This window comes from Heterocephalus glaber, unplaced genomic scaffold (assembly GCF_053883595.1).
Source record: "Heterocephalus glaber isolate CG9 unplaced genomic scaffold, H.glaber_assembly_v1.0 deba00001446, whole genome shotgun sequence".
Classification (NCBI taxonomy): Eukaryota; Metazoa; Chordata; class Mammalia; order Rodentia; family Bathyergidae; genus Heterocephalus; species Heterocephalus glaber.
Genome location: NW_028258298.1, coordinates 6577148 through 6589165, shown reverse-complemented (window position 1 = coordinate 6589165; position 12018 = coordinate 6577148). Strand labels below are relative to the sequence as shown.

The window sequence follows — 12018 nt, the reverse complement described above, 5'->3', positions numbered from 1 at the left end:
AGAAAGAAGTTCAAATACTTCCCCAAATTACATATTCTATTATTTAAAAATATTTCAATATATATGCTAATGTATTGCAATATATGTTCAATAAACACTGAAGTTTATATTAGTTTGTTGAAAAGAAAGTTTGTGCTATTATCTGCTTCTTTTTTTTAAAGAATCTTTTTGGTTTATGTCCTGTACTGAGTAACTATACTTTGAAGATAACAATATACAGAATAACAAGTACTGTTTTTCTCTTATTATTTGGTTATGAAAAGATTTTTTTTCATAAAAGAAAAAGAAAAAAAATAATGTATCCAGGTGACCAGGTAGCTTCTATTTGGTAGTTTTCAGTAAAGGGCAAGCTCTGGACTCACAGACTGGCCCACTCCATCAACAGACCCTGTAACATATTAAAAGATCTTTCTTCAGTGAGTTGGGATCTGACTTTCTATAATGTGGGCATCACACATGCTACACAAGCACTCTGCCACTGAGCTGCATCCCTAGCCATTTTTATTTTAATTTTAGGAAGAGTTTCACTAAATTGCCCAGAGTGGCCCTGAATTTATAATCCTCTTGCCTCAGGCTCCGGAATAGCTGGAATCACAGGAATGCACCACCTTGCCTAGCTCTGCAACTTTAAGATATTCTTTCTACTTCACTCTCTGAGGTTAAAACAACAAATCAACTATGTCTTCTCACCTAACATTTGGTTTCCTGTCTTTTATTTTCCATGTTAAACATTTCTAAGTCATTGAATTTTTCCTTAGATGACTATTTTTTGGGGGTGGGCAGGCAGTACTGGGGACTGAACCCAAGGCCTTTGCACTGAGCTACATTCCCAACCCTTTTTTAATTTGAATTTTGAGACAGTGTCTTGTCATTTTCTCATTGCTGGGACAAAATACTCAACACCCACAACTTAAAGGAGGAGAGGATTATTTTTGTTCACAGTTTGCAGAGTCCATAGTTGGCTGGTTCCAAAGCAGAGTGGGCAGCATGGTAGAGGGGAAAGAGCTCAGGTCATGGCAGGCAGTACATAGAGAAGGATAAAAGAGTAGGAAGGATGTACAGTTCCAGGCCACAACCCCAGTGACCCACCTCTTCCTACAGTCTTCACCTTCCTACATCACACTCAACCCATGAGTGGACTAATCTAGCATCATACCTATGATCCATTCACACACCAAAACTCCACCTATGAGCACATGAGGCTTTGCGGGGGGGACATTTAGATATAAACCATAGCAGACAGGGTCTTGCTAAATCACTAAATTGCCTAGGTTGGGCTTGAATTTGCAACCTTCCTGCCTCCCGTGGCCCGAGCACTGGGATAACAGGTGTGTGCCACCACACCCACCTCAAATTTTCTTTTTTATTTTAATTGGTAAATTCTTTATTTTGGTGAATATTGGGTGTATTTATTACCACCACTTGACTTTCTACAGGTCAGAGGAGAGTCATTCATTAAACAGTGCACTGTCATTAGACAGTAAATATTTGGAAGACACTAGACGGGTTTAGATATGAAGAGAGGAGAAAGTTACTCAGGCAAGAACATGAGATCTGGCCATCTAACTACAGGAAATGAGGAACCCCACCCAATCTAGCTCAAATTCCAGCCTCGTCAAAAATGTTTGTCAAAACATGTCCCATAACAATTATTTGATGATCAAAAACAGGGTGATAATTTTAAGAGAGGATCTTCTTGACAGGAAAGACCCAATTAATGACCCAACTGAACACACAGCAGGACAACAGTGTTAGGACAAATTAAGACACCACTGTGGATACAGCCTTCTCCGGACAAGCTCCCACTCACAGATAACCACGTTATTTATGGCATAAAGATGCTGTAGATAGTGCTCACGTAGAGGTTCATCTGAGGAGGCTTCTTCTTGCTAGGTTCAAGAAATCTCATAATTATAGGGATATTACTCAATTTCACCATGTATTCCTGGAGGAAAGGAAATGCAGATAGGATGTTAAGAATTTTCTCTTCCAAAGCCAAAACAGTTTGGAGTAAAATCACGTCCGCAAGACTCAGCTGATTACCAACAAGAAGGTTTTGCCCATGACCCCTTGAAACCCTTCAAACACTGGAAAGTATCTAATTATAGCCTTCTGAGCCATGTGAACCACTTCCTTTTGCTGAGCTTCTGGTTTTAAGAAAGGGCGTGTGATAAGCAGTTCCAGGTGATCCAGCATCCCCTCCACGTACTGTCGATCAGGGCTCTGTCCTTGAGGTCCCTGCAAAGAGCTGTTGTTCTTCAGCTATGCAGTGGAGAATCTTTGGGTCTGCACCAACTTCATCCTGTCAATTTTGACCATGGGCACTTGTTGGACAGCAGGTGGTTACTGTCCTCCAGCATCTGCAATTGTTTTTTGCTTCCAGAAATTCCTTATCAAACTCCATTCTGTCCAGGACCTATCTGATGGACTCCATGTGGCCTCTCTCCCTGGGGTAGTGCAGCTCGGGCCTCGCTGCCACGATGCTCTAGGGCTTTCTGCCACCGAGTGCGGCCACCAAGAAGAACCCAGCCAGGGCCACTCAGCACAGATGGGGCAGGGACAAGGACCAGGAGGGAGTCAGGCACTGAGGCCAGGGGAGAGGGACATGTTTTTATTTAAATTTTTATTCTTAATTGTCAAATAATGAAATATGTATTTATGAGGCACAATAGGATGGTTTGGTAATATATATACATTGTGGAATGATTATATCAAGCTAATTAGCATATCCATACCTCACATACTTACTTTTAAATAGAAAATCCTTTCTTAGAGCAATTTTTAGTTATGCAAACATTATTATTAACTATGGTCACCTTGCTGCGCAATAGAGCTTAAAAAATACATTTGTCCACTTTGCCTGTTTGGTCAACTTTTCTCCGTTCTCTATCCCTCCAAAGGTTTTTTTCCCCTTTGTTTTTTTCCTTTGTTTTAATTTTTTATGGTGGGGACCATGCACTTACACCCTCAGAGTACTCCCCCAAATTTTCTTAATGTTTGCCACCATCAAGATTCTATTCAGTCAATTCATTTTTATTTTATTGTATAGAGAAGGGGGCCTCACTATGTTGCCCAGGCTGGCCCTGACCTCTGAGGCTCAAGTCATCCCCCTGCCTCAGCCTCATGAATAGCAGGGGTTACAAGCACAGACCATGGCAACTGACAATGATTCTGTTTAAACATTTGTTTATGTTAATGAGCATACATGAGGGTATTGCCCTGAAACCACTCCCATTTATTTGTACTCCTTTTGAGGTGAGCTGCAGGAACCTTGCTCTAAGGTTCCTGCCCAGGACGGATCACCCCTTTCACTGTGAGCTTTGTGTTTCCAAGGACGCATTTTAAAAGCACTTACATTTTTAGGAGAGGCCACCATAGACCACTGAGCCTCAGCAAATCAAGGGCAGCCTAGTTGTGATGAAGTAGGAGAGAGAAATGTGAGCTGAGGAATCAGATATTTTGGGGAAGCAAAGCTACATTGGGATTTATAATAGGTGGAGAAATGGGAAAAGGGCCAAATGAAGAGGTGGGTACCTAGAGGGGTCACTAAATTATACTGTTGAAAGGAAAGGCACAGAGTGTGGTAGGGAAGAAGGACACATAGCAGAAAACCTTCCTAGCTCACAATTTTTTCTCATTGACCCAGTTTAATATTCTTTTTTTTTTTGTACTGGGTATTGAACTCAGGACCTTGGGCTTTCAAGGCAGGAGCTGGAACCACTGAGCTAAATCTCTAGCCCCGTCCAATATTCTTTAAAATGGCAGCCTCTGAACTAAATCTGAGACTCAAGTTATTTTGCATATTTTTGTTTGGGTGGTGGGGATACAACCCAGAGCTTCGTGCATGCCAAGTGCTTATGTGACCGTTGCAGCTCAATGACCATTGAGCTACACTTCCAGTCTTTACATTCACATTTTCAAATTTAACTGTCAAAGAAAAATGATCCCATTTTAATTTTATTTCAATATACTTCTATAAATTTCATATAAAATGTTTTACATTTGTGCTTATACAGAATGATTAAATTCAGAATAAAATGATGTAGAAATATTTGATATATCTTTTATTCTGGAAGCCTAGTAAGCAAATTTAGTCTTCTATTTAATTGAAAAAGATAAGAATTTTCACTAACAAAAAAATCTGAAATATAAATAAGTATTTTCACATTTACATTTCTTTTCCCAGCCACGTGGTAGGATAATTTGCTGTTTTTCTGTTCTTTTTTCATCCAGAGTAGACTGCAATTCCTTACCTAACAGTCTTTTCATGGAGTTTAACCTTTATTCAACCAGAGGAAAGAACCAGAGTTACTGATTTGCTTGTTGCCACACAGCTGGCCAACTGTTAATTCCTTAGAGAAAATTCTTGTGCCAGCCCTTGGACTCCTAGCTTTGACACTTGGGTAATTTGTCTTCTGTGCAGGACGAGAGTCCTCTTTCTCTCCTTAAGACCTCCCTGTTGGCTTTTCCAATTAGTATAAACATACACATCTTGAAAAAAATCACTGCTCTGTTTCTCACATGAGAAATATGAAGATCCCATAGAACCCAGATTTATGGTCCATTTCTGCCAGGTCTTCCAATTAGGTGATGTTGTGGCTTGTGTTTAGATGTCCCCCCAAAGTCTCATGCTATTTTTGAGGTGGCTGAATCTAGTGTGTATGATTGATTCATGGTGGGGCAAAGCCCAAGGGCACTAGGATTAAGGGAATAAATGATGTGTGGGGAGTATGGTGTGGAAGATGCTCGAGAGAAAAAGACAAGATGTTTGTTCAGAACCCTGGTTTGCATCTAGGAAGACTACATTCCTGGCACCTATGTATCCATCTGATGTACACCTGGGTAGAGGGAACAGTATGTTTTAAATTTGATCCCTTTGATAACTCATGATAAATGTGGGTCTAGCCTCAACTACTCACCAGTATTCTCTGAACAGGGGGCTTTTGGGACTATGTCTCTACCTTGTGATAATCTTGGCGCATTCTAAAATAAGGCAAGGGTACTCCCTGGGGAAGAAAGGAAGCGTGAAGCTCTGCATGACAATTGATAGTTCTTCATTTTTGATGCCAGGGCAGGATTGGATAATTTGAATCAGCCTAAACTTCAAGGTCTAGTATAGTAGCGACCAGAGTACTGCTAAGTGAACCAATACAGGAAGCTTTAGAAGAACAGCATAAGCCTGTCCAGTTAATATTACTGACTAGCTCTTCAGGTTGGGCATCCCTACTCTGAAAATTCAAAATCTGAAATGCTCCTAAATCTGAAACTTTTTGAGAGAAAATGTGACAGGATAACTGGAATATTCCACCCTGAACCTCATGTAATGGATCACAGTCAAAATGCAAAAACATTAAAAATATTGTATAGTTACCTTATACCTTGTAAAAGGGGTGCATAAAGCAAAGGTAAATTTTGTGTTTAAATTTGGATCCATCCCTAAGATATCTCATTATATATATATGCAACTTTTCTAAAATTCAAAAATAATCTGAAATTGGAAGCACTTCTGGTCCCAAGTATTTCAGATGAAAGATACTCAATATGTATTTATTATTACAGAAGTATATACCATGTGCTGTTAGTTAGAGCAAAGAACAGATATTTCTCTCTGGGGGTGTGGGAAGGGTTCATGACGAACGTGATATTTGAGTTGAGCCTTGATAGAGCTGATTGCCCTGCACCTATGGGGCATGGCTGGGTGCAGGGGCAGATGATCATGCAGAGAGAATATCACATGCATAGGCAAGGACTCACAAAGAGAATAAGATGCCTGAGAAACTCCAGAAGACTGAGTACTTGTGGGGTCACTAAGTATATTTGTTTTCTTCAAAGATGAAATAAAGAGGAAATTGTCAACCTACTTGGAGATAATATATTCTTACTGTGTTTTGTAATCATTTTGTATTTAAAAGCACTGAGTAAATGCATATATGGGGAAGGTGGCATCCATAAATTGATGAAAGCTGCTTTGACACCTATAGGAGTAAATGCATATATGGGGAAGGTGCCATCCATAAATTGATGAAAGCTGCTTTGACACCTATAGGAGGAAATTAAAAAATATATGTGCATACACATATTGGCTTCTATGCATAGAGACAACTGTCTTCTGTGGCTAGTTTGGATATCATCCTGCACAGACTTAGATTGATTGTAGTAATCATATACTTGTAGACCATATCAATGATGTATTCTAATAACTTCATTTTTATATCCAAGAAGACTGAGGCCCAGAAGGTGACTTCTTTAGCTTCAGTACATTGCCCTCGTAGTGAGAGAAGCAGGGCAAGAATTTTTTTAAAATTAATTTTATTGGTACATTTTAGGTATATAATATAATAACATTCATTGTTGGAAATGTGCACATTTACATAATCTCTCTTGGTTCTTCTTTTTCCCCCTTCCCCTGCCCTCCCTTCAACCCCTCCATCCCTCCCTATTTACAAAGACTTTGTTTCCATTTTTTCATTTTCTCATATTAATTCCATTCCCTTCTTTCCTTTCCCCTACCCCTCCACTACACCTTCCCCTTTGCCCATTTTCTTCCTATTTCACATTATCTATAATACCTTTTAGTCCTTATTACCACTTTCAGTTTCTCGCACCAGAGAAACTATTCAGTATTTACACATGTGTGTCCTATTTATTTCACTTAAGAGTATCACCTCAATGTGCATCCATTTGGCTAAAAATATCTCTAATTTCCCATTTGCTATGGCTGAGTAGTACTCCATTTTATTTAAAAAATACACATTTTCTTTATCCAGTCTCCAGTTGATGGGCATTTGGGCTGCTTCCAAGTTTTAGCTATTACAAACTGTGCTGCTATGATTCATGGGTACACATGAATCACTGTGGTATGATTGTTTTAATTCTTTGGGGAAGATACCCAGGAGGGGAATAGCTGGGTCAAATGGGACTTCTAGTCCTAGTTCTTTGAGATATCTCCATACTGATTTCCACAGTGGTTGCACCAGTCTACACTCTCATCAGCAGTGCAGCAAGGTTCCTCTTTCCCCACAGCCCCACCAGCATTTGTTAGTGGTTGATTTCTTGATAGCAGCCATTCTTTCTGGGGTGAGGTGGAATCTCAGCATTGTTTTCATTTGCATCTCTCCAATGGCCAGTGATGTTGAACATTTTTTCATATGTTTATTTGCTATTTCTTCTTCTTTGTCTGAGAAATGTCTGTTCATTTCAGATGCCCATTGTTGGGTGGGGTCAATAAATTTGGGAGGTCTGTGTTTTTTAAATTCTTTATAGATTCTAGGTAGCAGACCTTTTCCTGAGGAACAGCAGGCGAAATTTTTTTTCCACATTGTGGGTTATCTCTTCACTCTCTTGGTGGTTTCTCTTGCTGTGTAGAAGCTTTTTAATAAGAAGCATTTCCACTTGTTGATTGTTTGTGCTAGTTCACAGGCAACTGAGATTTTGTTCATAAAATGTTTTCCTACACCAATGTCTTCAAGACTTCTACCTAACCTCTGTTCCAGCTGGTTCAGCGTTTCTGTTTTAATATTTGGATCATTAATCCAAATATTTTGATTTTAGTTTAGTGTATGATGAGAGGTATAGGTCTAGTTTTAATCTTTGGCAAGTTGAAGCCAAATTTTTCCAGCACTATATATTTATTTATTTGGTACTGGGGATCAAACTTGGGTTCTTGCGCTTGCGAGGCAGGTGGCAGAACCACTGAGCTAAATCCCTGGCCTGCCAGCACCATTTACTAAAGAGGCTATCTTTCCTCCAGTGAGGGTGTTTGGCTTCTTTGTCGAAGATGAGGTGGTTGAGTATGTCTGGAGTTGTTTCTGCATCTTCTAAGCTGTTCCACTGGTCTGCAGGTCTGTTTCTTTGCCAGTACCATGCTGTTTTTATCACAGTAGCTTTGTAGTATAGTTTCAAGTTGGGGGTTGTGATACCCCCTGCCATGTCTCTGTTGCCTAGAATTGCTTTTGCTATTCTAGGTCTCTTCTGGTTCCAAAATGAATATTTGTACTGTTTTCTCTAGATCCAAGAAATATACTGTTGGGATTTCAATTGGAATTGCATTGAATCTCTGTAGCAGCTTTGGAAGTATGGCTATTTTCACTATATTGGTTCTTCCTACCCAGGAGCAAGGGATGTCTTTCTATTTTCTTATATCATCTTCAATCTCTATTTTCAGAGTGCTATAGTTTTCAGAGAAGAGGTCTTTGATTTCTTTTGTTAGGTTGATTCCTAGGTATTTCAGTTTTTTGGATGCCATTGTGAAAGGAATTGTCCTATATCTGTCTCAATGAGTCTGTTGTTCTTGTAGAGGAAAGCTATTGATTTTTGTGTGTTGACCTTGTATCCAGCTACTCTACTGAATTTGGTTATGAAGTCTAGAGGACCTTTGGTGGAATTCTTGGGTTCTTCTATATAGAGTATCATGTCATCTGCAAATAATGACAATTTGACTTTTTCATTTCCTATCTTTATTCCTTTTATGACTTTCTCTTGTCTAATTGCTGTGTGGCTGTTTCCAAAACTATATTGAACAGGAGTGGTGATAGTGGACATCCTTGTCTTGTTCCTGATTTTCATGTGAAGGATTTCAGTTTTTGACCATTTTGGATGACATTGGCTGTTGCTTTTTCATAGATGGTTTTTATCAGATTGAGGTAGAGACTGTCTATTCCAATTTTTTGTAGGGTTTTTATCATAAATACATGTTGGATTTTGTCAAATGCTTTTTCTGTGTCTATGGAGATAATCATATGGTTTTTGTCCCTGGCTCTATTGATATAGTGTATTACATTGTTTGATTTGCGTATGTTGAACCATCCCTGCATCCCTGGGATGAATCCCACTTGATCAGGGTGTATGATCTTCTTGATAATTTTCTGTATTCTATTTGCCAGTATCTCCTTAAGGATTTTTGCATCTATGTTTACCAGTGAGATTGGCCTATAGTTCTCTTTTTCAGTTGGGTCTTTCTCTGCTTTGGGGATCAAGGTGATGCTTGCTTCCAGGAATGAATTTGAAAGTATTGCTTCCCTTTCAATTTCACTGAAGAGATTAAACAGTAGTGGCAGTAGTCCCTCTCGAAATATCTTGTAGAATTCAGCAGTGAAGCCATCAGGACCGGGGCTTTTCTTAGTTGGTACATTTTAAATTAGGTTTTCAATTTCATTGATTGATATTGGGTTCTTTAGAATTTTTAGGTCTTCTTCATTCAATTTTGGTAATTCATATGTATATAGGAATCTGTCCATTTCTTCTGTGTTTTCCACCTTATTGATGTATAAGTTCTTGAGGTAGGTATTGATGATCCTCTGGATTTCTGCTGGGTCTGTTGTAATTTCACCCTTTTCATTCCTAATTGCATGGATTTGGGCCTTTTCTTTCCTTTTTCTGATAATGGTGGCTAAGGGTTTGTCAATTTTGTTTATTCTTTTGAAGAACCAACTCTTGGTTTCATCGATTTTTTTGTATCCTTCTCTAAGTCTCCATTGGATTATTTTCTGCTCTGATCTTTATAATTTCCTCCCTTTTATGAGCTTTGGGTTTGCCCTGCTCTTCTTTTTCTAGAAGCTTGAGGTGCAGCATCAGGTTGTTTAATTGGGGTTGCTCTGTTTTCCTAATATGAGTTTTCACTGCTATGAATTTCCCTTGTAAGACTGCTTTCATGGTGTCCTATAGATTCCAATATGTTGTATTGTCATTGTCATTTAATTGTAGGAACTTTCTGATTTCTTCTTTAATTTCCTCTGTGACCCATTGGTTATTCAGAAGTGTGTTGTTCAATTTCCATGTGTTTATGAAATTCTTGCAGTTTCTTTTGCTATTGATGTCCAATTTCATTGCACTATGGTCTGATAATATACAGGGGATAACTTCAATTCCTTTGCACTTACTTAAACATGTTCTATGACTGAGTATGTGGGCTATATTGGAGAACAACCTGTATGCAGCTGAGAAGAATATGTATTCTGATTTTGTGGGATAGAACACGCTGTAAACATCTATTAAGTTCATTTGTTCAAGAGTTTGAGTTCTAGTGTTTCATTGCTTATTTTTTTTCTAGTTGATCTATCTATTTGTGACAGTGGAGTATTGAGGTCCCCCACTACTATTGTATTAGTGCTTATTTGATTTTTCATGTCCGTTAGTATTTCTTTTATATAGTTGGGTTCATCAGTGTTTGGTGGATATATATTTGTGATTGTCATCTCTTCCTTTTGGACTGTTCCCTTTACAAGAATGTAGTGTCCTTCTTTGTCTCTGTTAGTCAGTGTTGGTTTGAAATGCACTTGATTTACAAAGAAGATAGCTACTTGTGCTTTTTGGGGGGTTCCTGTCGCATACAGCATTGTTTTCCTTTAACTTTCAGTCTATGAGTTTGTTTTTGAATTAAGTGTGTTTCTTGTATGCAGCAAATTGTTGGATCTTGCTTCTTGACACATTCTGCCAGTCTATTGCTTTTGATTGGTGAATTGAGACTGTTAACATTGATGGTTATAACTGATATGTATTGAATTATCATTGTCATGACTTTTTCTTTTTGTTAGATTCTTCCCCTTTGCCTTTAATTTCTTGTTGTGCCCAATGGATTCATTCTGCTTGGCATCCTGGCATTGTGATCCTCATTGTCTTTTCCTATTACATTGTCTAAAACTTTTTGTAGTGCTGATTTGGTATTCATGAAGTTCCTAAGGTGCTCTTTGTCATAAAAGTATGTTATTTCTCCATCGATTTTGAAAGATAGTTTTGCAGGGTACATCAATCAGGGTTGGGGGCAGTTTTCTTTTAGGGCTTGAAATATGTCACTCCAAGCTCTTCTTGCCTTGAGGGTTTGAGTTGAGAAGTCTGCTGTGTTTCTAATAGCCTTTCCTTTTTATGTGCCTTGTTTCTTTTCTCTAACTGCTTGTAGAATTTTGTTCTTCTGCTGGGTTTCTGGAATCTTAATTGTTTTATGCCTATGTGTAGATTTTTTTTGATCAAGGCTATTTGGAGTCCTCTATGCCTCATTTATGTGTATGTCAAGTTCTTTTCCCCTGCTTGGGAAGTTTTCTGCCATCTCTTCTGTGAAAAGTTTTTTATGTCATCTGCACCCTCTGCTGTTTCTTCATTGACTCTGATTAGTCTCATGTTACTCTTCTTTGCATCATCTTGCAGCTGTTGGATTGATTTCTCATGGTCCCTTACTATTTTAAAGAAATTTTTCTTTTCCTGTTCACTAATTGCAATCTTATCTTCTATATCTGAAATTCTGTCCTCACATTGGCTCATTCTGCTGTGTAAACTTTCAGTGGAGTTTTTCTTCTCCTGGAAATCTGTTTTCATCTGTTTTATGGATTCCATTTGTTTTCTATATTGGGATTCCATCATGTTTCTCAGCTCCTCTATTTTTTTTTTTAACCTGTGTCCTCTCTAGACTTATCAATCATGTCTTGCACTATGGGCACAATCTCTGCTGTTATGTGAGAAATTATTTCTGATTTCATTTTTTCCAGATCCTCTTTTGTTACCAGTTCAGGGAATCCACGTGGTTGAGTATCAGATTGTTTCATCTCATTTCCCTTTGGGGTTGCTTTAGGTGATCTGGAAGTCTGGTTTTGAGACTTGCTTATGTGTCTTCTCATTTCAATGGGGGAGGAGGGATGTGTGATGCTGTCGTCCTCTTGGCTCACCTCCTTGGCACTGGTGACAGCTCTGCTCTTCGGCACTGGGGCAGTGGTATGGTGGCCAGGAATGCTCCTTCTAGGCCCTGGGGGTGTCTCCTAGGGCAAGAATTTTTGATGTTGATATGGGTTGAGATGTTTCTCCAAAATTCATATTCTGGGGCCATAAACCCTGGCATCTCAGAAGGTTTCCGTATTTGTAACAAGGGTTCTTAAAGAATAATACAGTTAAAATGAGTTAATTAGAGCAGACCCTAATCTAATCTGATTGATGTCCATATAAATGGAGAAAAAGCACACAAAGAAGCCCAGCATGAGGATCATATAAAGGCAGGAAGAAGACAGCCATCTATGTGTCAAAGAAAGTGGAATC

General features: G+C 38.7%; 1 pseudogene; it reads right to left on the bottom strand.

Annotated features, from left to right (window-relative positions):
- Window positions 1-1825: 1825 nt before the first annotated feature.
- LOC101713779 (glutathione S-transferase A4-like) overlaps window positions 1826-12018 on the bottom strand; it is a 62580-nt pseudogene continuing 52387 nt past the window's right edge.